Raw genomic sequence first — 26,073 nt, forward strand, 5'->3', positions numbered from 1 at the left:
TTTCTTCTCCATGGATTTTAATTTCTCCAAATTTTTCTTTTGTTTCCTTTACAGCTTGCTCAATATACAGACTTAATAACATTGGGGATAGGCTACAACCCTGTCTCACTACCTTATCAACCACTTTTTCCTTTCATGCCCCTTGACTCTTACAATTGCCATCTGACTTCAGTACAAACTGTAAATAGCCTTTTGCTCCCTCTATTTTACACTTGCCACCTTCTGAATTTGAAAGAGAGTATTCCAGTCAACATTGTCAAACGCAATAATATTGTATAACAAAAGCAAACTGGTGCTTTTCATTTATTGTCAAAAGCTTTTTCTAAGTCTACAGATGCTAGAAACATAGGTTTGCCTTTCCTTAACCTATCTTCTAAGATAAGTCATAGGGTCAGTATTGCCTCATGTGTTCCAACATTTCTACAGAATCCAAACTGGTCTTCTCCTAGGTCAGCTTCTACCAGTTTTTCCATTTGTTTGTAAAGATTTCATGTTAGTATTATGCAACCATGACTTATTAAACTGATAGTTGGTAATTTTCACACCCGTTAGCACCTGCTTCCTTTGGCATTGGAATTATTATATTCTTCTTGCAGTCTGAAGGTATTTTGCTCACCAGGTGAGAGTTTCGTTATGACTGTCTCTCCCAAGGCTATCAGTAGTTCTAATGGAATGCTGTCTACTCCTGGGACTTTGTTTCGACTTAGGCCTTTCAGCGCTCTGTCAAATTCCTCATGCAGTATCTTATCTTCCATTTCACCTTCATCCACATCCACTTCCATTTCCATGATGTTGCCCTCAAGTGCATCACCCTTGTGTATATCCTCTATATATTATTGTTGTTGTTGTCTTCAGTCCTGAGACTGGTTTGATGCAGCTCTCCATGCTACCCTATCCTGTGCAAGTTTCTTCATCTCCCAGTACCTACTGCAACCTACATCCTTCTGAATCTGCTTAGTGTATTCATCTCTTGGTCTCCCTCTACGATTTTTACTCTCCATGCTGCTCTCCAATGCTAAATTTGTGACCCCTTGATGCCTCAGAATATTTCCTAACAACCGGTCCCTTCTTCTCGTCAAGTTGTGCCACAAACTCCTCTTCTCCCCAATTCTATTCAATACCTCCTCATTAGTTCTGTGATCTACCCATCTAATCTTCAGCATTTTTCTGTAGCACCACATTTCGTAAGCTTCTATTCTCTTCTTGTCCAAACTATTTATTGTCCATGTTTCACTTCCACACATGGCTACACTCCATACAAATACTTTCAGAAACGACTTCCTGACACTTAAATCTATACTCGATGTTAACAAATTTCTCTTCTTCAGAAACGCTTTCCTTGCCATTGCCAGTCTACATTTTATATCCTTTCTACTCCGACCATCATCAGTTATTTTGCTCCCCAAATAGCAAAACTCCTTTACTACTTTAAGCATCTCATTTCCTAATCTAATTCCCGCAGCATCACCTGATTTAATTCGACTACATTCCATTATCCTCGTTTTGCTTTTGTTGATGTTCATCTTATATCCTCCTTTCAAGACACTGTCCATTCCGTTCAACTGCTCTTCCAAGTCCTTTGCTGTCTCTGACAGAATTACAATGTCATCGGTGAACCTCAAAGTTTTTATTTCTTCTCCATGGATTTTAATACCTACTCCGAATTTTTCTTTTGTTTCCTTTACTGCTTGCTCAATATACAGATTGAATAACATTGGGGAGAGGCTACAACCCTGTCTCACTCCCTTCCCAACCACTGCTTCCCTTTGATGCCCCTCGACTCTTATAACTGCCATCTGGTTTCTGTACAAATTGTAAATAGCCTTTCGCTCCCTGTATTTTACCCGTGCCACCTTTAGAATTTGAAAGAGAGTATTCTAGTCAACATTGTCGAAAGCTTTCTCTAAGTCTACAAATGCTAGAAACGTAGGTTTGCCTTTCCTTAATCTTTCTTCTAAGATAAGTCTTAAGGTCAGTATTGCCTCACGTGTTCCAATATTTCTACGGAATCCAAACTGATCTTCCCCGAGGTCGGCTTCTACCAGTTTTTCCATTCGTCTGTAAAGAATTCGTGTTAGTATTTTGCAGCCATGACTTATTAAACTGATAGTTCGGTAATTTTCACATCTGTCAACACCTGCTTTCTTTGGGATTGGAATTATTACATTCTTCTTGAAGTCTGAGGGTACTTCGCCTGTCTCATACATCTTGCTCACCAGATGGTAGAGTTTTGTCAGGACTGGCTCTCCCAAGGCCGTCAGTAGTTCTAATGGAATGTTGTCTACTCCCGGGGCCTTGTTTCGGCTCAGGTCTTTCAGTGCTCTGTCAAACTCTTCACGCAGGATCGTATCTCCCATTTCATCTTCATCTACATTTTCTTCCATTTCCATAATATTGTCCTCATGTACATCGCCCTTGTATAGACCCTCTATATACTCCTTCCACCTTTCTGCTTTCCCTTCTTTGGTTAGGACTGGGTTTCCATCTGAGCTCTTGATATTCATACAAGTGGTTCTCTTTTCTCCAAAGGTCTCTCTAATTTTCCTGTAGGCAGTATCTATCTTACCCCTAGTGAGATAAGCCTCTACATCCTTACATTTGTCCTCTAGCCATCCCTGCTTAACCATTTTGCACTTCCTGTTGATCTCATTTTTGAGACGTTTGTATTCCTTTTTGCCTGCTTCATTTACTGCGTTTTTATGTTTCCTCCTTTCATCAATTAAATTCAATATTTCTTCTGTTACCCAAGGGTTTCTACTAGCCCTCATCTTTTTACCTACTTGATCCTCTGCTGCCTTCACTACTTCATCCCTCAAAGCTACCCATTCTTCTTCTACTGTATTTCTCTCCCCCATTCCTGTCAATTGTTCCCTTATGCTCTCCCTGGAACTCTGTACAACCTCTTGTTTAGTCAGTTTATCCAGGTCCCATCTCCTTAAATTCCCACCTTTTTGCAGTTTCTTCAGTTTTAATCTGCAGTTCATAACCAATAGATTGTGGTCAGAGTTGACATCTGTCCCTGGAAATGTCTTACAATTTAAAACCTGGTTCCTAAATCTCTGTCTTACCATTATATAATCTATCTGATACCTTTTAGTATCTCTGGGATTCTTCCATGTATACAACCTTCTTTTATGATTCTTGAACCAAGTGTTAGCAATGATTAAGTTATGCTCTGTGCAAAACTCTACCAGACGGCTTCCTCTTTCATTTCTTACCCCCAATCCATATTCACCTACTATGTTTCCTTCTCTCCCTTTTCCTACTCTCGAATTCCAGTCACCCATGACTATTAAATTTTCGTCTCCCTTTACTATCTGAATAATTTCTTTTATCTCATCATACATTTCTTCAATTTCTTCATCATCTGCAGAGCTAGTTGGCATATAAACTCGTACTACTGTAGTAGGTGTGGGCTTCGTGTCTACCTTGGCCACAATAATGCGTTCACTATGCTGTTTGTAGTAGCTTACCCACACTCCTATTTTTTATTCATTATTAAACCTACTCCTGCATTATCCCTATTTGATTTTGTATTTATAACCCTGTATTCACCTAATCGAAAGTCTTGTTCCTCCTGCCACCGAACTTCACTAATTCCCACTATATCTAACTTTAACCTATCCATTTCCCTTTTTAAATTTTCTAACCTGCCTGGTCGATTAAGGAATCTGACATTCCATGCTCCAATCCGTAGAACGCCAGTTTTCTTTCTCCTGATAACAACGTCCTCTTGAGTAGTCCCCGCCCGGAGATCCAAATGGGGGACTATTTTACCTCCGGAATATTTTACCCAAGAGGACACCATCATCATTTAACCATACAGTAAAGCTGCATGCTCTCGGGAAAAATTACGGCTGTAGTTTCCCCTTGCTTTCAGCCATTTGCAGTACCAGCACAGCAAGGCCGTTTTGGTTAATGTTACAAGGCCAGATCAGTCAATCATCCAGACTGTTGCTCCTCCAACTACTGAAAAGGCTGCTGCCCCTCTTCAGGAACCACACGTTTGTCTGGCCTCTCAACAGATACCCCTCCGTTGTGGTTGCACCTACAGTACGGCCATCTGTATCGCTGAGGCACTCTTTCCATTTTCCCTTTTTTGCTTAGGACTGGGTTTCCATCTGAGCTCTTGATATCCATACAGGCAGTACTGTTTCCTTCAAAGGTCTCTTTAATTTTCCTGTAGGCAGTATCTATCTTACCCCTAGCGATACATGCTTCTACATCCATACATTTGTCTTCTAGCCATCCTTGCTTAGCCATTTTGCACTTCCTGTCGATCTCATTTTTGAGACTATTGTATTCCTTTTCACCTGCTTCATTTACTGCATTTTTATATTTTCTCCTTTCATCAGTTAAATTCAGTATCTCTTCTATTACCCACAGATTTCTACCAGCCCTCATCTTTTTACCTACTTGGTCTTCTGCTGTCTTCACTATTTCATCTCTTAAAGCTACCCATTCTTCTTCTACTGTATTTCTTTGCTCTGTTCTTGTCAACTGTTCCCTAACACTCTCTCTGAAACTCTCTACAACCTCTGGCTCTTTTTGCAGTTTCTTCAGTTTTAATCTACAGTTCATAACCAATAAATTGTGGTCTGAGTCCACATCTGCCCCTGGAAATGTCTTACAGTTTAAAACTTGGTTACTAAATCTCTGTCATACCATTAGATAATCTATCTGAAACCTTTCTGTGCGTCCAGGCTTCTTCCACATACACAACCTTCTTTCGTAATTTTCAAACCAAGTATTAGCTATGATTAACTTACGCTCTGTGCACAATTCTACCAGGTGGCTTCCTCTTTCATTCCTTACCCCCAGTCTGTATTCACCTACTATTTTTTTCTTCTCTCCCTTTTCCTATAGTCGAATTCCAGTCCCCAAGGCCTATTAAATTTTTGCTACCCTTAACTATCTGAATAATTTCTTTTATAGCATCATACATAGCTAGTTGGCACATAAGCTTGTACTGCTGTGGTAGGCATGGGTGTCGTGTCTCTCTTGGCTACAATATGTGTTCACTATGGTGTTTGTAGTAGCTTATCTATGTTCCTATATTTTTTTCCTTTATTTCACCTACTCGTGCATTACTGTTATTTGATTTTGTATTTATGACCCTGTATTCACCTAACCGAAAGTCTTGTTCCTCCTGCCACCAAACTTCACTAATTCCCACTATACCTAGCTTTAACCTATCCATTTCCTTTTTTAAATTTTCTAAACTGCCACCTGATTAAGGGATCTGACATCCCATGCTCCAATCTCTAAAATGGCAGTTTTGTTTCTCCTAATAACAACGTCCTCCTGAGTAGTCTCCACCCGGAGATCCAAAAGGGGGGACTATTTTACCCAAGAAGACGCCATCATCATTTAACCATGCAGTAACGCTGCATTCCCTCAGGAAGAATTACGGCTGTAGTTTCCCCTTGCTTTCAGCCGTTTGCAGTATCAGCACAGCAAAATCGTTTTAGTTGATGTTACTAGGCCAGGTCAGCCAGTCATCCAGATTGTTGCCCCTGCAATTACTGGAAAGGCTGCTGCCACTCTCCAGGAACCACATGTTTGTGTGGCCTCTCAAGAGATACCCCTCCATTGTGGTTGCACCTACGGTATGGCTGTTTGTATTATTGAGGCATGCAAGCCTCCCCTCCAACGGCAAGGTCCATGGCTCATGGGGGGACACCTTCTCTTCGTCATTTAAACCATTATATTCATATCGTATTATTGTTGTATTGTATATACCTGTGAGTATGGTAATATTCCAGGTACACCCAGAAGGAATTTCTTAATCTGGTTAGTTCTTTCCTGTAGCTCCATTTGAATATTCAACAAAATACTTCATCTAGTGCTTCTCATGCTGCTCATTGAATGATGGTACCTTCATGTTACATGAATTTCCCACGTGATACATTAGTAATATCATCTAATGCTGTATAGTTGATACTATAATCGGAACTATTTTCTGTTACTAAGTAATTAAACAATATCTTTCTTGCTTAACCAAAATGTTTAGATCATGGATAAGATTGATGATGCTGCATTTGACTTAAGACTATTGGTTCCCTGGTGTTCACTACCCAAGGAAATTTCTCCAAGTAATAAACTTCTCATAACGGAGCCCACCAGCGGATCTTTGAGGATTTCTTGCATTCCTTCACTTGAACTGTCAGATAATAACTTATCTTACTGGATTTCCTCTGTTGTTGTTTTTTATTTTCATCTCCAAAACGCTGTAAATGTTGCACACATCAAGAGTGGAGGTAGCAGTCTTCATATGGAATGAGAGGAATAGGAGAGCCACTAAACTGCTGTGGCAAGTATGAGGGTGTCAAATGAAAACCTAGAATTTGTAATAACAAATCGAAATTTCATACCAGTATCCTGTAAGTTGGTAAGCGTGCTACAAACAGCGTGCAGAATGGCCTGTAGGTGGCAGCATAGTGCAGATGCATACATACCATCGCAGTATCAGAATAAAGATGGCCACGCCACTTGCGACAGGGAAGAACACCATTCTGTTATTCCGTTTTTGCGTAGTGAAGGTGTGAAACCTACTGAAATTCATCAACGAATGAAGGTTCAATACAGTGATGCATGTTTATCACAGCAGCAAGTCTACGAATGGAGTAGGAATATTGCAAATGGTGTGACTTCAGTGGAATATGCTCCACGTCCAGGTCAGGCACAAGTTGGGACTCCACAGAACATTGCAGCAGTTGAAGCCATAGTGAAGGAAAACCACTGAATGACACTGAATGACATTTCAGCATGTTTACAGGTTAGTCATGGGTCAGCACACCACATTGTGCATGATGTGCTCCTGTTTCACAAAGTGTCTGCAAGATGGGTGCCACAGCAGCTGACTCCTGAAATGAGAGAACGACGTGTTGATGTTAGTGGAGAACTTCTTCAGCACTTTGAACGAGAAGGTGATGGCTTCCTTGCAAGAATTGTTACTGGGGACGAAACCTGGGTTCTCTTCCACCAACCAGAAATGAAGACAGCGAGCATGAATGGCCCCATGGCTCATCACAAAAGCCAAAGTAGTTTTGAACAGAACCATCAGCAGGGAAGGTTATGCTGACACTCTTTTGGGACAAAAAAGCCGTCATTTTTTAGCATTACATGCCTAGAGGGACCACTGTCACCAGTGCATCATACACAGATCTAAAAAATCATCTGCAGCCTTCAATCAAATCAAAGCGACGTGGATGTCCAAGGTTGAGAGGGACACACCTATTGCAGTTACATGCCCCCAACTTTCCACTTGAGTGACCTGCCCCTCCTTTTTAGTTTTTGCCAATGAACTATTCCTTTACTCCTTGAAGAAATAACATATAAGTTCCAAACAAGGATCAGTATTTCCTATTTAAAGTGTTCTGTCTAGTTGTCATAAGAATTTCACCATCTAATGGTAAATACTAACGAGTCATTTGATATTCATGTAATTTGAAAGTTCTGACTTACGTGACCAAAGGTTGATCAAAAATCAGTCATTGGTTTTCAGCTGCCCAACTGACTGAAACTAGCATCTTTGTGTAACATCCATACGCCCCATCAGTATACATGACTTAGCCTATTTACTGTGTTAATTAAAGCAGTTGCAGAACATATGGCAACATATAATTATAAAACTTGAAGCTACTGGCAGGATGTTGCCCTTTTACACAGTGATTTTCTTCTCCTACCCTGCACACCTGACTTTAGTCTTCAAATGGACTTCAAATCAGTACACAATTTGAGTAACTGTAGTATTTATGCTCTCCCCCACACTCATTCTATTTCAGTGTAACTTAGTCTTGCCTAACAATGCAAATGAAATTATGACTTTCAGTCATTTCTTAATTTCATACACACAAGGAATAAAGCAATCACCATGGCATTTAAATTACTTTTTAATCACACTTTAGCAGTAAGGGAAAAAGTATTTGTACAAATGTAAAAAAGCACATCAAGACTGGACGTTTTCAAATATTATGTAATCATTAAAGGAACACATGATTATTAGAAGATTCATAACACTGTTTGGAATAAAGCAGCAGAACAAATTTTGGCTGAAGATGTGAGCATAAATGCAAATCATTGTTAACAATGTCTGAACAAACTTTTAGTTATGAAGATAATGTTTACACATAATGTCATTGTGCTCCATATACAATCATTCATTATTGGGTGTTCCACAGTAATTATGTATGAAAATGCTTAATCCGAGGATACAAGAAAGTACTCAACAAAAACGTTGATTATCAGTAATAAATTTCTGTTAGCTTGACAAGAGATTTGCACAGAAGATCACAAGAGAATTCACCATAACCAGAGGTAACTGAAAAGAGAAACCAGTCATGCATGAAGCAGGTGATATATCCTTTGAAGTTTCCGCTACGTACATAGTGAAAGCACAAAGTTGTAAAGATTCCTTCAAACATTTTAGACTGTGTGACAAAGACCAACAACATTTAAAAGCAATCCTGCACCAATAAAGAAAGTAGAAAACAATGTGTGGCTCCAGGAAATCAGGGGCTGCATGTTTTCAGTGACTCTACAAACATAAAATAGTGAATGTAGAAAACTGGCAGACAAAAATAGCAACTGGTTTGTACAAACAGGATAGAAAAGAAATGTGTATATGGTGAAGCCAAAGAAAATTGTTTTACGCCGTTGCCTGTCAAGCAGGCACAAAATATTTTTGAAGAAACAGATGATAATGAAACACTTACACAACTCAGAGAGATGATGTCAAGATAATCATCACAACAGCTTCTGTCTTGCACAAATCTTCCTTATGCTGTTAGCTGCAAGGGATCACAGATTTGCTACTGCCCTGTATTGAAAAAACACTGACTTTTCAATGCCAAATGGTGGTTCTGTCTTCACAATATTTACTAAGCTAACTCACTAGTTAGACATTAATTTATTAAAACGCCAATTTAAAATAGTAAGTATAGGAAGTACATAACGTGAATAGCATTTTTTCTGTTTGCTAATAAGTAAAACAAAATACCTTATCAGGGAACTGTATATTTATCAGCATCTTTTATAACTTTAGTGTGTTCACTGTTTTACATAGTTCATATAAAACATGTTACATAGAAGATATATTATACTATAGAATGTGATCACACATGTTAATCAGTAAATACAATGAATTAATAACTTAACAACATTAAAAATATTTCCCACAGTATATTTAGGTTATTAGTTCCAAATATTAAGCTTAATGATTCAGTTAACATAAACATAATGTAATTGGATACATAAAAAAATCCTCTCACGAAGTGGCAGCAGAAGAACATACATATAGAAGGTATTAAAGTTTGCAACCTTTCAGAGCCAGTGCTCCTTCTTCTGATGAAAGGGTTGAAGGGGAAGGGAGAGGGGTGAAGAAAAAGGACTTGTGAGGTTTAGGAAAAGGGGTAGAGTTTGGAAAAGTCACCCAGAAGCTTGGGTCAGGGGAAACTTACCAGATGGAATGAGAAGACTGATTTCTGGGGACTGCACTAGATGAGATTTGAAAACCTGAGAGCTAAAAGGTGGGAGACAGGGTAATACACAACACAGAGATTACTGCTAAAATATTGTGAATGAATTAATAAGAGTGAAAAGCTAAGTGCATTGTATATGATAGAGGGGGGCGGCGAAAAATGGAGAGGTCAGAAAATGAAAAATGTAGGTAACTAAAAGGGAATGAAGGAAAGAATAGTTACTGTGAAGAAATGCTGAGACCGAAGAAATTAACCTAAATTAAGGATATGTCGGTGGCGAGAACCAACATCATGATGTAACACCAGTTTCCACCTGTAGAGTTCCGAGAAACTGGTGTCTGGGGAAGCACCTAGATGGCATCTGGTAAAACCCAGTGCCATCGTCAACAAACAATCTCTCCTTCTCATCCCATCCGGTAAGTCTCCCCTGACCTAGGGTTATTGGGGACTGGGGACTTATCTGGACTCTACCTCTTTTCCTAAATCTCAACAGTCCTTTTGCTTCAGCCCCTTTCCTTTCCCTTCAACCTCTCTACCAGAAGAAGGAACCACTGGCTATGAAAGCTTGAAAACTTTAATACCTTTTATATTGTGATCTCCACAGCTTGGTGAGTATATTTTTTTATCTATACAGTTACATTACATTTTCATAAATTGATTATTTAAGTTAACATGAACAGTTAGAACATAGTAACAATGTTTACTATTATGACACATAAAATTTGTGTTTTTACCACTGAAATTAATTTCTTTTACCTTGGCATTATGCGGCTATTATTACCCGAAACATTTGTTAGTTCTGAAAGAATTATTAAATGCTATACTTTTGATCACATGTTATGTAAATATTTTATAGTATGAATACGGCAACCAATAGAAACTGTGTTCATTTAATATTGATACTTAAGTAAGGTATGTCAGTGAAAATGTGACTCAACTAAATCCACCAATTCTGCTAATCATTATTTCATTACCAAACTGAAATTACAACTGTAAATCACTCATAAGTATTTATGAACAAAATAAGAAATTTTCTAGATTTAAATGTGACGAATTTAGCCTCTCAGCTGTGTAATGTGTGTGAATTCCTAAGGGACCAAACTGCCAAGGTCATCGGTCCCTATCAGCCATGTAATGATGCTACATTCGCATGCTGCTACATTCGCCTAACATCCACAAGTTCTCTGCTCATCTCACCAGAAACTAAGTTACTTTCTACTAATTATTAATTGGTGTAGCGGAATTGTTTGTAGTGTAATTTGTATTGTTTGTTTGTAGTGTAAGTTGTATTGTTTAATCTGCCATCATGTGTGACAAATGCAGATGTTGTTGTAGCTTAGTGAGCACAGGAGTGAAATGTCAGGATTGTGTGTTGGTGTTTCACTGGGGTAATTGTGGTGGGGAAGCTGTTATAGTGCCAAATGAGGCTCACCAATGGAGTTGTAGATTATGTAGCCATGACAAGAAAATTGTGGAACATGGAAAAAGATTTGTGCCCTTCAGGCTGAACTAGAAATGGCGTACTTCAAATTATACAGGTTGAAGGGGGAAAGAGACAATGGGGGCTGTGCACAGGTAACAAGTCGCAGTCAGAAGGAGAAAACCCCAGAAATCACTCTTCAGATCCCAGTGAGCAATCAGTTTCATTTGTTACCTAAAGTAGAAGAGCCTCAAACAGTTTTTGGTTTTTGGGCAAAGTATGGTGCAGTGGACTCGTAGTAACAATTAATGCTAGGTCGGGAGTAAAGTCAAGCAGAAAAAAAAAAAAAGAGTCCTGCTGTTAGGTAGCAGTCATGGGAGAGGTGTAGGCCAGTTGCTACTGGATAGGCTTGGAGTTGAGTACCAGGTCACAAGCATTGTGAAACCTAGTGCTAAGCTTAGCCAGGTTACAGAAAACCTAGGGGCCTTGTGCAAAGATTTTGATGGTGAGGACCATGTTCATAAGTAGGAGGAGCAGGAAACAACCTGACTAGCAATTTGGAATATAGTATTAGGTGTGACCTGGATGTAATAGGAGCAGCAACAGCTCACTCTCGTATTGGGTTTGTGGATGTTTTGCAGCACCATGACCAGCCCTGGGTTAATACAGCTATCAACCGTGTTAACAGAGAGCTGGGAGGGGGGAGGGGGTTTACTGTTGGCAGGAACTAGTTCTCATAGCTGTGCTGTGCATATTGATGGAATTGGGAGGTGGGGTTACACTAGTCATGGCCTGCACCTGTATAGGAGGGGGAAGGATAGATTAGTTGATCTTGCAGAAAATGTAAGGCGGGGGGGGGGGGGGGGGGGGCGGGGGCACAAGCACACAAAACAAAATACCTGTGATTACTGGAGTCAGGGGACACATTTTTTATGTTAGAGTCAGGTTACAGACAGAGCGTATTGAAAGAGATTAAAATAGGAAAGTGCCATAATGTCCATGTGTTTCATCAGAACATTAGAGGATTTGAAAATAAGATAGATGAGCTTCTTGTATGCCTAGAAAATGGGGTAAATTCTGGAAGTATAGATGTTTTGTGTCTCTCTGAACACCTTGTAACTGCAGGGATGAAGAAGTTAAATTTAAGGGATTACAGATTAGCATCTTATTCATGTAGAGTTAGCATGGAAAAAGGAGGAGTTGCTACTTACATAAAAATTGGACACAAAGTCAAAAATATTGAAACAAATAGTTTTTGTGTAGATCAGATCCTTGAAGCATGTGCTTGTGAACTGCTACTGCAATATACTTCTATAGTAATTGTAACAATCTACATATCCTCTCAAGATAACTTTCAGCTACTCTGCACTCATTTAGACTTTTCAGCTTCATGGTGACCAAATCAAGAGTGGTGTTACTGAACAGAGAATTAGGTCAGTATCACTACAAAGTGTCTTAGCCATAGATCCAACCCACTTAAGAAACCTATACTGAGCAAATGAGACAAGAATACTATACCAAGTTATTAATTTTTAATCTCTTATTATGACAATAAAATTCTGTTACTCATTGAAAAGTAGTTTGCAAATTTTAATAAAGCTTAATCAGGTAAGATTTTGATTCCTTCAACTTCCTATTGTTTACTCATCATTTCTCACATACCAGTTGAAATTGTCATAACTTGTGATGCCCTTCTCTTTACTCTAGCATTTTGTAGGCAGTTTCTTCCCTAGGTGATAAGTACGTTTCAAATAGGAATCAAACAACATTACCTGCACCTCTCCCCCAGTACATCTTGTTATTCTCACACAGCTACTCGCACTAGTAGGTGTCAAGTCTTGCAGATAATGGCTAAACAGAGCACAAACAATTCAACTATGTGCAAAACTGCAACAAATTCTTTAGCCACAAGTATGAATCACATCACTGATCTAAAAATAGATATGGCAGCCGCTTTGGTTCTTAAAAACAGCTGTTGACCAAGGGACCAGCTGCCTTATGGCAGTTCAGTTCAAACAGCAGATGTTTAATGCATAAGCCATTTTATGAAAGGCAGACTTCATTTCATTTGTAGGATATTTGGAAAATGCAGTTGGTCTACAAATTAGCTTTAAAAACACTCAGTGCAACCCATCCAAGAATACTGTTCAAGTGCATGGGACCCACATAAAATATATCTAACTGAGGAGATATAAACAAAGATTATGTGACTTACCAAACGAAAGCGCTGGCAGGTCGATAGACACACAAACAAACACAAACATACACACAAAATTCAAGCTTTCACAACAAACTGTTGCCTCATCAGGAAAGAGGGAAAGACGAAAGGATGTGGGTTTTAAGGGAGAGGGTAAGGAGTCATTCCAATCCCAGGAGCAGAAAGACTTACCTTAGGGGGAAAAAAGGACGGGTATACACTCGCACACACACACATATCCATCCATATATATATAAAACAAATATGCTGAGACTTACCCAACGAGAAAGCGCTGGTAGATAGACACAAACACACACACAAATTTCAAGCTTTCGCAACCCATGGTTGCTTCATCAGGAAAGAGGGAAGGACAGGGAAAGACGAAAGGATGTGGGATTTAAGGGAGAGAATAAGGAGTCATTCCAATCCCGGGAGTGGAAAGCCTTACCTTAGGGGGAAAAAAGGACAGATAAACACTCGCACACACGTGTGTGGATGGTGGATGGAGAGCCAGAAGGATGTGGCATTTCACCAGGAACTGAGCTAATGTCTCTAAAGCTTTCCAAGGTGGGGATGGTTCTTTCCATAAAAGAAAACTGTGAGCTAATCTGATATAGCCAATGCAGACGTGACATAGGATGGTGGAATCCTTCTGAGAGGAACATAGGGAGGAATGCCATGCAGCTGTAGTCTCTTTGATAGTGTTGAGTTTACTAGAGGGTGCGATAGCTTACTAGAGGATGCTCCACCTCCAAGTTAAATGAGGTCCTATTTTCCCCATATAATTGCACTTCGGATCATGTAAGCGAATGTTGGGAAAGTATTCACTACTGTAGTTCATTCTCTGTGATACTCGCATCACTTCAGACCCACAGAGGGACAACTGGGCAAGCAATGCGACTCAGGTCAGAGCGGAGAAAAGTCATAAATAGCAGGTATCACAGGGTGACAAGAGCAATATCGATCAACAGCCTGAAGGCTGCTCATAAAGTTATTACAAATTAGAACATGGTCAGGAATAGCCCATTTCATAACACTTACTGTTCTGTTAACAACTACCAGTGCAGTCATAAAAACACTACACATTCCAGGCAATAGATGTTTCTTCTGACTCGCAGGAGATGTAAAAGCATATCTCATCCTGTTCCATAAAATTTCAGGTGTGCAGCTGCATAAATTCACCTTCTTCTTCTTCTTCTTCTTCTTCTTCTTCTAATATTCCACTTGAATATTATCCATCCATCTTCAGAGTGAGCCGAGCTGACTGGGTCAGTCACCTCAGCTCACTCTGAAGATAGCTGGACGGTATTCAGCTGAAATATTACAAGAAGAAGTTGAATTTATGTGGCTGCATGCCAGAAATTTTGTGGAACAGTCTTTGTGCCATGAAAATAGAAAGATACATATCCCATCCTATCCACAGTTTTAGAGCTGTCAGAGTGAATGATGATGGCATCCTGATACTCCTAAAGAACTGAGAGGAACTGGTGCTGAAAGGTTATGGGGGAAACTAAGACATTAGGTACGTGAAAGAGATCAGTCCTATTTTGTGGTTTGGGTACTAAGCAAGGTGGGTGGGGGAGGGGGGGGTGGAGGAGGGAAATATGGGGAGTACATTCCAAAGAAGTTAGGCAGATGTCACAGCAGAAGCCCTTGAGGCGCATTCCATCTGGTAATCCCACTTGGGGGCATGTGTCATGGGTTCAATGCTCCTGGTGTGCCAAAAGAATTTGTCTAGTTGGATGAGGAGAAAATTGTGGTGATTGCATAACTGAGCAAGAGTCGGAAATACTGGAAATGAAGAGAGGAAGATCTCTGCTTTGGCAAGGGTACTGTACATAGCAAGGGTTGGAACTTAAATAGTGGAAACTATTTATTCACAATCGATACAAAAGAGTTACATCTTCGGACCTGTTACTGTCCTTCAAAGTAGTCACTAGCATTGTGTAGAACCCATTGTCAGCGATGTGGAAGGAATAGTATAACATTAGCAGAGCCTGTTCTCTTGATGGTGCGAATGGAGCGTTCTACTGCCTGTCAAATCTCTGGAACAGTTCTGAAGCGAATGCCACGAAGTGGTTCCTTCATCTTCAGAATCAAATCAAAGTCACAAAGACTTCAGTCCAGGGAGTATGGTGGATGGTACAGTACTTCCCAGTCCCATTGACCAAACAGAGCAGCAACAGCTTGCGCTGTATGTTCCTATGCATTGTCATGCAAAATGATGGGTGGGTTGCACAGAAAGTGCCGCCGCTTCTTTCGCAAAGCTGGTTGCTGGTGATGCTCCAAAAACGAACAGTAATACTGTGCATTGATGGTCTGCCATGGAGAAACGTAATGCATTAGGATAACACCATCACAGTCGTACACAAGAACTTTCACCAAACTGGGGCTCTGACACACTTTCGACTTTCGTGGCAACCCATAATAACGCCATTCGTTGGATTGGCATTTCAGTTTTGGCTCATACGATGTGGCCCATGTCTCATCCAGTGTTACAATACGGCATAAGAAAGCCTCTCCTTCGCACTCATAGTGCTCCAAGTGCACCTGAGCAGCGTTGTAACGCATCCATTTCTGCATTTCTGTCAAGCCATGCTGAACCCATCAAGACGCAATTTTTTGCATACCCAGGCATTCCTTCAGGATGCAAAGCACAGTCATATGTGCTAATCCGGTTTTGTAGGCAAGCTCACAAATCGTATGGTGTCCACTAATGCAGCAACAGATTGCACGTCTTCTTCAGAGACACTAGGACGACCTGCCCGATGCATATCTGCCACAGTTTGCGGCCTTTGTTGAAGGCTTTTACCCAATGTGTCACTGTTCTGTACGCAATGCCAATTCCCCACATGCCTCTTGAATACCTTGACCTTGTCATGCTGTACGACCTCTGGCACATTCAATCTTGATCCAAATCTGTTGTTCCTGCTTCAAAAACATAGTGACACCATTATGTTAGACCATTTTCTCACAAGTGACTGTGTTTCCCTAGATTGTGTGCACGTCGGTGATTTGGGACAGCCAAGTCCATTTGCTCGGAGGTAAGGCAGGTATGTCAACAATGTGAGCTATAAGCGGCAGTGGTAGATTCCATTGTGTAGTGTCTCCACACCATTGTTGCCACTATTTAAGTTCCAACCTACGTAGGATTAATTCGGAAGGTGCCAGTGGCCAGTCTTATTCCACAATGATGGAGTGAGTCCAATAATTTCACAGGTGAAGTGCTGCTGAGCCATAAACCTGGCAGCCATAGTCCAATCAAGATGACATCAGGGCCCAGTAAATACAGAGGCAAGTAATGCGATCTACACTCCAACAGTTTTTGCATGGAGTTAGTCTTTAGTTGATGAATATGGAGCAACCATGTCAGCTTTTTATCAAATAGAGGTCCCAAAAATTGGAACTGTGCAACAACAAATGCTGGGTACCCGAGTACAGTTTCCAGTCAGGGCGGACCATGCTACAACAGAAATGCATTACTTGCATTTTCGCAGGAGAGCACTGGAAGCATGGGAGAGGGTCCAAGTGGATGCCCTCCAATGGCACCTTGGAGCTGTCAATTAGCTAATGCTATAGATTGGGAGATATTCCAAACACAAAAGTTCTGGAAATACAGTGTGGGGATGACCAGTGACCCAAAAGAGGCCACTAGCCCATTGATGACAATGAGGAAGAGTGTAACACTCACCACAGAGGCCTGCGGGATGCAATTCTCTTGGATCCATGATGAGCTGAGTGATGTACCACATCTAACATAAAATAACTGGTGGAATAAAAAGTGACAAGTTAAAATTGTTAGGGAACCCTGAAAACCCTCATCATGGAGGGTAAGTAAAATTTGATGGCACCAAGCAGTGTTGTATGCCTTATGGAAGACAAAAGAGACTATAGTGAGGTGTTAGTGTTTAGAAAAGCTTGTTGTAGTGTTATTTACAATCTAACCAGATGGCTGGTTGTGGACTGTCCCTCCTGTAAACCACACTTACAGGGGGACAAACGGCCCCATGAATTAAGAACCAAGAGTAATTGTCAGGCTACAGAACTTCACGAAGTCTGCAAAGCACATTGGAGAGGCTAACCGGTTCATAGTTGTCAATGGATGTTGCGTTTTTGCCCAGTTTAAGGATTGGGTTTATGATACTCTCTCATCTCTTTGAAGGGAAAACACCTAGCCAAATGTGGCTGAATAATTTGACTATAAATCAGTTCAGGCCTTAGGCCACAGTGCATGAAGAGTGAAGAGCCACAAGCAGTTCCCTCTCAGTGAAAGGTCCATTATATAATTTGGCATGATGGATGGGAGGTGGCACATAATGTGATGTCTTCAACTTGTCCTTTATGCATTAGATGTGAATGCTGTCACAAAGTAGGTCACAAGTTGTTCACCAAGGACTCACACATCAGTACAAGTATCATAATTAAGGAAGAGACCCAGAAAAGTTGTCGATATTTAGTGGCCAAAAAGACTACAGAGCTTGACCCACACATGGGATTATGTATACATTCTCAAGGAGACAGTGCTCCAGTATTCCTTCTTATTGTTTTAATCAAATGATGGGCTTTAGCATGAAGTCACTTGAAAGTGGGGCAGGTGGTCTAAGAAGAGACTTTGCAGGAGCATTCAACGATCCTGAGTAGCTTTTACAATGTTTTTGGTCCACCATGTCACCAGTCAGCAGTAGAGATGGCCTGAGGAAAAGGGAATAACTGTTCCAACAGCCCAAGTGATCAGAGGTGTTTCTGACAACATCATTAATGAAATCAGATAAAAGGGTGAAAAAGGTGACAACACTGTTATACAACAGTCAAAACAGCCCAACATGGTAATCTGTCTGTCTGGAGGCAATAGGTGACAGCACATCAGGAAGTGGTCACTGTCACAAAGACCACTGTGTAGCAACCATTGTAAAAAAGCCACAAGATCGGGGGACGAGGTTGTAAGGTCAACAGCTGGAAAGGTACCAAGGGCAGCACTGAAGAGGGTAAAATACTGTCACTGAGGAGCAACAGATTAAGATCAGAACAAAGTCGGTCAATTAGAAGGCACATATCAGACAATGTGGTACTTCTCCACAGCTGGTGGTGGTGGTGGTGGTGGTGGTGGTGGTGGTGGTGGTGGACACTGAAATCCCCAAATAGGAGGAATGAGATGGAGAGTTGTTGGATTAACATTGTAATCTCAAAGTAAGTAAGCGCTCTACTTGGACATAAATAAACATTACAAAAGGTGAATAATCGGGTCGTTTGCACTTGCACTGCTATTGCTTCTGATGTGCTACAAAGGATAATCCACTCACTGATGACATCTGTGTGAACCAAGTTACAGACCCCTCCAAATGCTCTCTTGGACCCAGTACAATTCCGACAGAATGAATGGTGACCTTGAAGAGTTGGGGGTCATCAGTGATGTGCATTTGTTGTAGAACAACAGAGATTGCAGAACAAAAGGAAATTAGTTGGTCTGGTGTGGGATAGTATTATCCACTGCACTTCCATTGGATCGTGTTGAGAGTGTCTTGGTTGAGTGTGAAGGAGCAGGAGAGATCATGCACAGGATCACTGACTGTCACTGGTAGGGAAAGAACAACAAAAAATGTCAGTTCAGAGTCTGAAGGCACAAAGGAAATCTGGTGCCTTTGGGGTCAGTGGAGCAGCCTTCTTCCAACGTTTCTGCTCCTCCTCCTAATCTTTCAATGCTTTTAACAGTTAAGATTCTTGGGAGGGCTTACCTACCGCAGGTGCAAAGTAGGCAGTCCTGGGATCCACAGTTTATGGCTCTTTCGGCCACTGGCTTGAGTCATGTCTCTGATAGGTAGATTTCTGAGGTGAACATTCCTGTAAGGGATGATGGAGGAGGATTCTGATTCTCCTGCTGGGGATGGGGAGTGCTCCCTGTACAGGGTGCTTCAGGAACCGTGAGAGGTTAGGGTCTGTCACCCCCATGGTCAAGTTTATTTGCAGAATGACTGGATGTCGAAAAAGAGGGATTAAATATAACACATCCTGCTGATGATCTAGCCACAGTAGTGGCCAATGTTGATACCACTGAAACTAGACACAAATGATTATATTTTTTCTGAGCTTCAAAATATGAGAGGTAATCTATGACTGTCAGTTACTGGATTGTGCATTCCTTGAGAAGGTTAGCACACTTCAAGGGTCATGGAAGGGTGGTGGTTGTTGCAATTGACACACATGCACTATGTGATCAAAAGTTTCCAGGCACTACCGAAAACATACGTTTTTCATATTAGGTGCATTGTGCTGCCATCTACTGCCAGGTACTCCATATCAGCGACCTCAGTAGTCATTAGACATCGTGAGAGAGCAGAACGGGACACTCCACGGAACTCATGGGCTTTGAACGTAGTCAGGTGATTGGATGTCACTTGTGTCATTCGTCCACATGCAAGATTTCCACACTCCTAAATATCCCTAGGTACACTGTTTCTGATGTGACAGTGAAGTGGAAATGTGAGGGGACACATACAGCACAAAAGTGTACAGGCTGACCTTGTCTCCCAATCTGTTGACTGACAGAGACCGCCGACAGTTGGAGGAGGTCGTAATGTGTAATAGGCAAACATCTATCCAGACCATCACACAGAAATTCCAAATTGCATCAGGATCCAATGCAAGTGCTATGACAGTTACACTGGAGGTGAGAAAACTTGGATTTCATGGTCGATTGGCAGCTCACAAGCCACACATCATGCCGGTAAATGCCAAACAACACCTTACTTGGTGTAAGGAGCATGAACATTGGACGATTGAACAGTGCAAAAATGTTGTGTGGAGTGATGAATAATGGTACACAATGTGGTGATCCAGTGGCAGGGTGTGGGTATGGAGAATGCCCAGTGAACGTCATCTGCCAGCGTGTGTAGTGCCAACAGTAAAATTCGGAGGGTGGTGGTGTTATGGTATGGTTGTTTTTTTCATGGCGGGGATTTGCACCCATTGTTGTTTTGTGTGGCACTATCGCAGCACAGGTCTACTTGATGTTTTAAGCACCTTCTTGCATCCCATGTTTGAAGAGCAATTCGAGGATGGTGACTGCATCTTTCAACATGATCGAGCACCTGTTCATAATACTCACCCTGTGGCAGAGCGGTTACAAGACAATAACATCCCTGTAATGGACTGGCCTGCACAGAGTCCTGACCTGAATCCTATAGAACACCTTTGGGATGTTTTGGAACACTGACTTAGTGCCATGCCTCACCAACCAACATCAATATCTCTCCTCAGTGCAGCACTATGTGAAGGATGGGCTGCCATTCTCCAAGAAACCTTCCAGCACCTGATTGAACATATGCCTGTGAGAGCGGAAGCTGTCATCAAGGCTATGGGTTGGCCAACACCTTATTGAATTCCAGCATTACTGATGGAGGGCACCATGAACTTTTAAGTCATTTTCAGCCAGGTGTCCAGATACCTTTGATCACATAGTGGTATGGTAGTGAACATGTGTAATTATCTTTAAGTGGCTGACCACATTCTCCATAAATTTGGTCATATGGTCATATGCACACAGCAGACACAAATCCCCAACACCCCCCCCCCCCCCCCCCCCAATCAAGTTGTTGTTGTTGAACATGCCTGTGTTAACCTTGCCTAGTGGGCTTCAATGAACATGGTGTAATAAGTGGATCCGTCCCAGAGGAAAATTAATCCCTATATCATGTTTAGGTACTTATGATGTGTGATAGTAACAAGTAAATCATAAAATTGTTTAAAAGAGATTAACACCCATGAATGGGTAGGATATGCCACCTAAGTTAAGATGATACCACTCTGTACGAGAGCTCACCAAATACAGGGAATGAACAAAGCTATCAGAATATCTAAAGCACAACACATTACCACACCTAACAGAGTACAGAAAATTGTTGGCATCTAAAACAATTTCCAGTCATCTCAGAATGGATAAATAGAAGTCCTGCATGGTTTTCAAGAAATCTTACACCATTCTTTCTGCAAAATAATTGCAAGTAACGATGATTGACAGGTTAGCGATCTCACACCCTCTCTCCAAAGTAGACCATAAAAGCTCACAAAACCAGTCCTGAACAATGCAAGCTGTGTGAACAGGGCCATGTCATCTTGGACCACAGCCTGACCATTCTGGACCAGCCAAAATGTTCATACAACCTTGAAGAGTGCTAATCCAAGGAATAATATATTATGGCTGCCAAACCACCACTGATCCCCTACGTCCTTAGGATGTAAACTTGGCCGAAAGTTGGAAACAGTGTGTAACAAGGCTCATCGAACCAAATGACCACCTTTCATTGCTCTGTAATCCAGTTTTCATGGCTTTGGCACCATGTTTCTCTGTTATGGGCATTTGCATCACTGATGAGTGGTTTTGGAGCTCCAGCTCTTGAAGAGTGCTAATCCAAGGAATAATATATTATGGCTGCCAAACCACCACTGATCCCCTACGTCCTTAGGATGTAAACTTGGCCGAAAGTTGGAAACAGTGTGTAACAAGGCTCATCGAACCAAATGACCACCTTTCATTGCTCTGTAATCCAGTTTTCATGGCTTTGGCACCATGTTTCTCTGTTATGGGCATTTGCATCACTGATGAGTGGTTTTGGAGCTCCAGCTCACCCGAAATCCCACCATGTTATGGTACCGACAGAGTTTGTGGGTGCAACATCCAGTTCTGCAATGATTTTTTGCAGCTGTTGTCCTTTTATTTTTTGACCTACTCCTCTTCGGTGGCTGTCAGTCGCAACCACTGAACATACACTTTGTTCACATTTTGATTTAGTGACAATGTTTTTTCTGCTTTCTCTGAATGCGGTATAAATCTCTGATATCGTGCATCTTGAAACACCGAACACTTTGGCTACCTTGATTACAGAAGCAAGTATCGTGTGAGCTTCAGTAATTTGCCCACATTCGCATTCACTTAGCTCCTATATAATGCACTCCCAACTACACATAACACTGTTCCAATCATGACTGACACTATGTATTGAGGATATTGCTCAGGTGTTGTACTGGTATCTCACCAGGTCCAGTGGCCTTTTCTGTATAGAGTGATTTCAGTTGCTTTTCCACCCCTTCTTCACTTATTTCAATATCTATCAATTTGTTACTCATTCGGTGAGTAACAGATGGAAAAGATGTTTAATATTTTGTCATTTTCTGCATAATCCTCCATTTCAGTGCCATTATTGTCAAAGTGTCTTGACAGATTTGAACCAGTGATTTCAGCTCTCTGAGACTGCAGACGTACGTGTGTGTGTGTGTGTGTGTGTGTGTGTGTGTGTGTGTGTGTTTTCTCCTGGTTTCCATATTTTTGTGTAATCCATTTATCTTTTCAAGATTTTTCACAAAGAACATTGGCTTAGTAGAGAGACTTCAGATACAATCCACGAACTGACAGCAGTAAATGTCTGCAAGTTGCTTGGTTGTGTTTTCCTCTCATGGCATGGCCAAGTATATGTCTGAAAATACTCCTGAAGCTTTGCAGCCACTGCACTTCATGGCGTGAGATATCTCATGATTTATGTCTACATCTACACTTCTAAACCTATCTTCACATGTGGCAGAGGGTACCTTATGTACCCATGTCACTTTCCCCCTTTCCTGTACCAGTCATGTATGCTTCTCAGGAAAAATGACTGCTTGTATGTCTGTGTGGGCTCAAATCTCTCCAATTTTATCTTCATTGTTTTTCGATATACACGTACTCCCTTTGTCAGAAAAGTTCCAGCACAGGATTTATTTTATTTTTTATTCTGTTTATTTCTGAGTTTGCAGTACCAAAAAGGAATAAATGTTTTTATGTTCCCTGGTAAGAGTGTGTTCTTGAAATAACCTTGGCCATGTTTCCACCAAACTCCCTAGGTGGCATGGTTGTGCGTAGCAACATACTGTTTTGGTTCTTGGCAAATTAGTTACAAAGACACAATGGATGCTGATTGTGAGCAAAGAATGAACATTGAGTTTTGCGTTAAGCTCAGAAGAACCTCTAATGAAACATGAACAATTATTAAGCAAGCATATGCAGACAAGTTACTTTCAAGAAATTGTGTTCTCAGGAGACACAAAAGATTTTAAGAAGGCAGAGATTCAGTGCAACATGGTCCTAGAGCTGATAGCCCATCTACAGCATATACCTATGTGAATGTTGAGCATGTAAGGCAGTTATTGGTAGGAGACCATTATGCAACTGTGCATGTGATATCAGAACAACTTAATTTGAATTATGATGCATTTAATAAGAGTTTATGCGAAAATTTAGGGAAATGGAAAATTAATGCAAAACTTGCAACTCACATGCTAACAGATGGACAGAAAGAGGAAAGATTTAGAATTTCTGCTGAACTTCTGGATAGAGGCAGATGTGATTTCACATTTCTGTCAAAGATTATAGCTGGGGATGAAAGTTGGTGCTACCAGTATGACCCTCACATGAAGTGTCAGAGTGCTGAATGTCAGTCCTGGATCACCAGTCTCAAGAGAGACCCCACACTGCTTTATCTGTTACTGAGTATCTGGCCAGACATTCTGTTAATACGGTCTCACATCGGCCATATTTTCCGACCACCTTGTTTCCGAATGAAAAGGTGACTGAAATGAAAGCTTTAACAAGATATTGCAGACATCCAATGAGCTGTGCAAATGAGCTTACAAGCATCACAGTTGAAAATTTCCATGCTTGCTTCCAAGACCTCCAGAAACATTCGCAACTGTGTATAAATAGCCAAGGGGACCACTTTAATAGGAGCTGGAATCGTTACTTGGTAAGCGCACGTTTTCAATTTTTTTTAACTGTCCTGGAGCTTTTCTGATAAACGGAGTGTAAACAATACGTTACATTTGTTTATGTTGAGATTTAGTTATCACACGCTACACCAAGTGTCGATCCTCTGCAAGTCTTCCTCCATTTCACCAAAAGTTTCTAGCACTGTGACTTCCCTGTATACAAAATCGCCTGTGAAGAGCCTCAGGGAACTTATGATATCTACTACATCATTTGTATGTACTGTGAAAAGTAATGATCTTGTAACACTCCTTATGAGTATGTCCAAAGTTACTTTCACTACTGAAGACTTCTTTCCATTGAGAATGGCATCTGCTTTCTGTTTGCTAGAAACTCTTCCAAACTAATCTGAGAGTTGGTTTGATACTCCATATGCTTGTATTTTATTCATTAGGCAGCAGTGCATAACTGTATTGAATGCCTTTTGGAAGTCAAAGAACATGGCATCTACCTGTGTGCTTGTATCTACTGCTCTCTGGGTCTCATAGATGAACAGAGCGAGCTGGTTTTCACGTGAACATTGTTTTCTGCACCCATTTTGATTCCTACAGAGATTTTTGATCTCCAAAAATCATATGATGTGAGCACAATATCCAAAATTTTACAACAGACCGATATTAGGGATATATTCCTGAAGTTGTGTGTATGTTTGATGATTCTTCTTGAAAACGAGAATGATCTGTGCTGTTTTACAACCATCAGGCATGTTTGTTTCCTCCAGGTACCTACATACTCAACGTAAAACTGTACTGGTATCTCATCAGGTCCAGTGGCCTTTTTCTCTATAGAGTGACTTCAGTTGCTTTTCCATCCCTTCTTCACTTATTTCAATATCTATCAATTTGTTACTCATTCGGTGAGTAACGGATGGAAAAGATGTTTAATATTTTGGCATTTTTTATGTAAACCTCCATTTCAGTGCCATTATTGTCAAAGTGTCTTGACAGGTGGGTTTGAACCAGTGGTTTCAGCTCTCCGAGACTGCAGACGTGTGCGCAAGTTGTGTTTACACGTGTGTGTGTGTGTGTGTGTGTGTGTGTGTGTGTGTGTGTGTGTGTGTGTGTGCGCGTGCGCGCACGCGCTGCTGACAAAGGCGTTAATGGCCGAAAGCTATAATTGTGTGAATATTTTTGTTGTGCCTATTGCGACACAGCGTCTCCGCTATGTGGTGAGTAGCAACTTTCCTTCTCTGATATTATTAGTTAGCTGTGGTGAGAGATGGTGCTTGTGTGTGGTTGGCAAGAAGTTGCTGTACTGTTGTGTAATGTCATAATCTGAGTTTCAGATGAAAGTGTGCTGCATCATAACAACAAGAATTAAGTGCTCTATGTGCCTGCGACAAATTATTTTGTGTACATATTTTGAACAAAATACTTGAATATCCTCCTGCAAGCAGGGCAATACTGTAAGTTCTTGAGCCAACCAAGACATCGAAATACGTACAATGAAGACTGTAAGTTAAGTAATGAAAATTACTAAATTAATTTTTATTGCAATCTTTGATTTATTAATTATTTAACCTGCATTCCTATTTTTTTTCTCAGGGCAGAACGTACTAGATAAACTTAAGCAAAGACATTATTACCAAGACTTGCAATTAAAAAAAAAGGTTAGATATCATAGTTAAAGGTACACAGGTATGAACCCCATAGTGGCAGTTGAAAAACGTGCATCCAAAATGCTCACAGAATTATCTGAATCTTCAGTTTAAGGCTTTCATTCAGCTCCAAACAAGAGGACCACAATTGGTTCTGGGAACTGTGCTACGAAACGTTAGCTCTGCTTTTACCCTGCAAGCAAGGCTAGTTGTCTTCTACGAAGTAGCCAGCCATCTGTAGGAAGTGAGGATGGCTTCTGAATGCAGGTGGTGGGCACCATTCATGCTGACATGAGCCACAATTTGCAGCCAGGTGCATCCAGTGCACTTTATCACTCCAAGCAGAGTCTCCACCACATTTCTGAAGACCCCTCCCCCCACTCCTGGCTAACAAACAGAGTTGAACTGATATCTTTTTCTGACCTGCCCACTATTTCACTGGAGGGCTCTGTCACCTGCCTAACTTTGGAGCTCCCAATTACAAGCAATCCCACCCTCTGGACTTGTCCAGACCACTCAGGAAGATAGACCACAGTCACAACTGTCTTCTGCTGGCTCATATGTACTTTCAGCAGCAAGCAATATCTG

The 26,073-nt window shown here is 41.0% G+C and overlaps 1 protein-coding gene across 2 annotated transcripts in view; it reads right to left on the reverse strand.

Annotated features, from left to right (window-relative positions):
* LOC126237299 (leukocyte elastase inhibitor-like) overlaps window positions 1-26,073 on the reverse strand; it is a 150,594-nt gene that overhangs the window by 24,954 nt on the left and 99,567 nt on the right. The window contains exon 8 of one of the 2 annotated variants that reach the window (XR_007545058.1): window positions 8,718-8,821. The exons of the other annotated variant lie outside the window; for it this stretch is intronic. The gene's annotated coding sequence lies outside the window, so the exon portion shown is untranslated. The remainder of the gene's footprint in view (window positions 1-8,717; window positions 8,822-26,073) is intronic. 2 annotated transcript variants of the gene reach the window in all.

Source organism: Schistocerca nitens, chromosome 2, assembly GCF_023898315.1.
Source record: "Schistocerca nitens isolate TAMUIC-IGC-003100 chromosome 2, iqSchNite1.1, whole genome shotgun sequence".
Lineage (NCBI taxonomy): Eukaryota > Metazoa > Arthropoda > Insecta > Orthoptera > Acrididae > Schistocerca > Schistocerca nitens.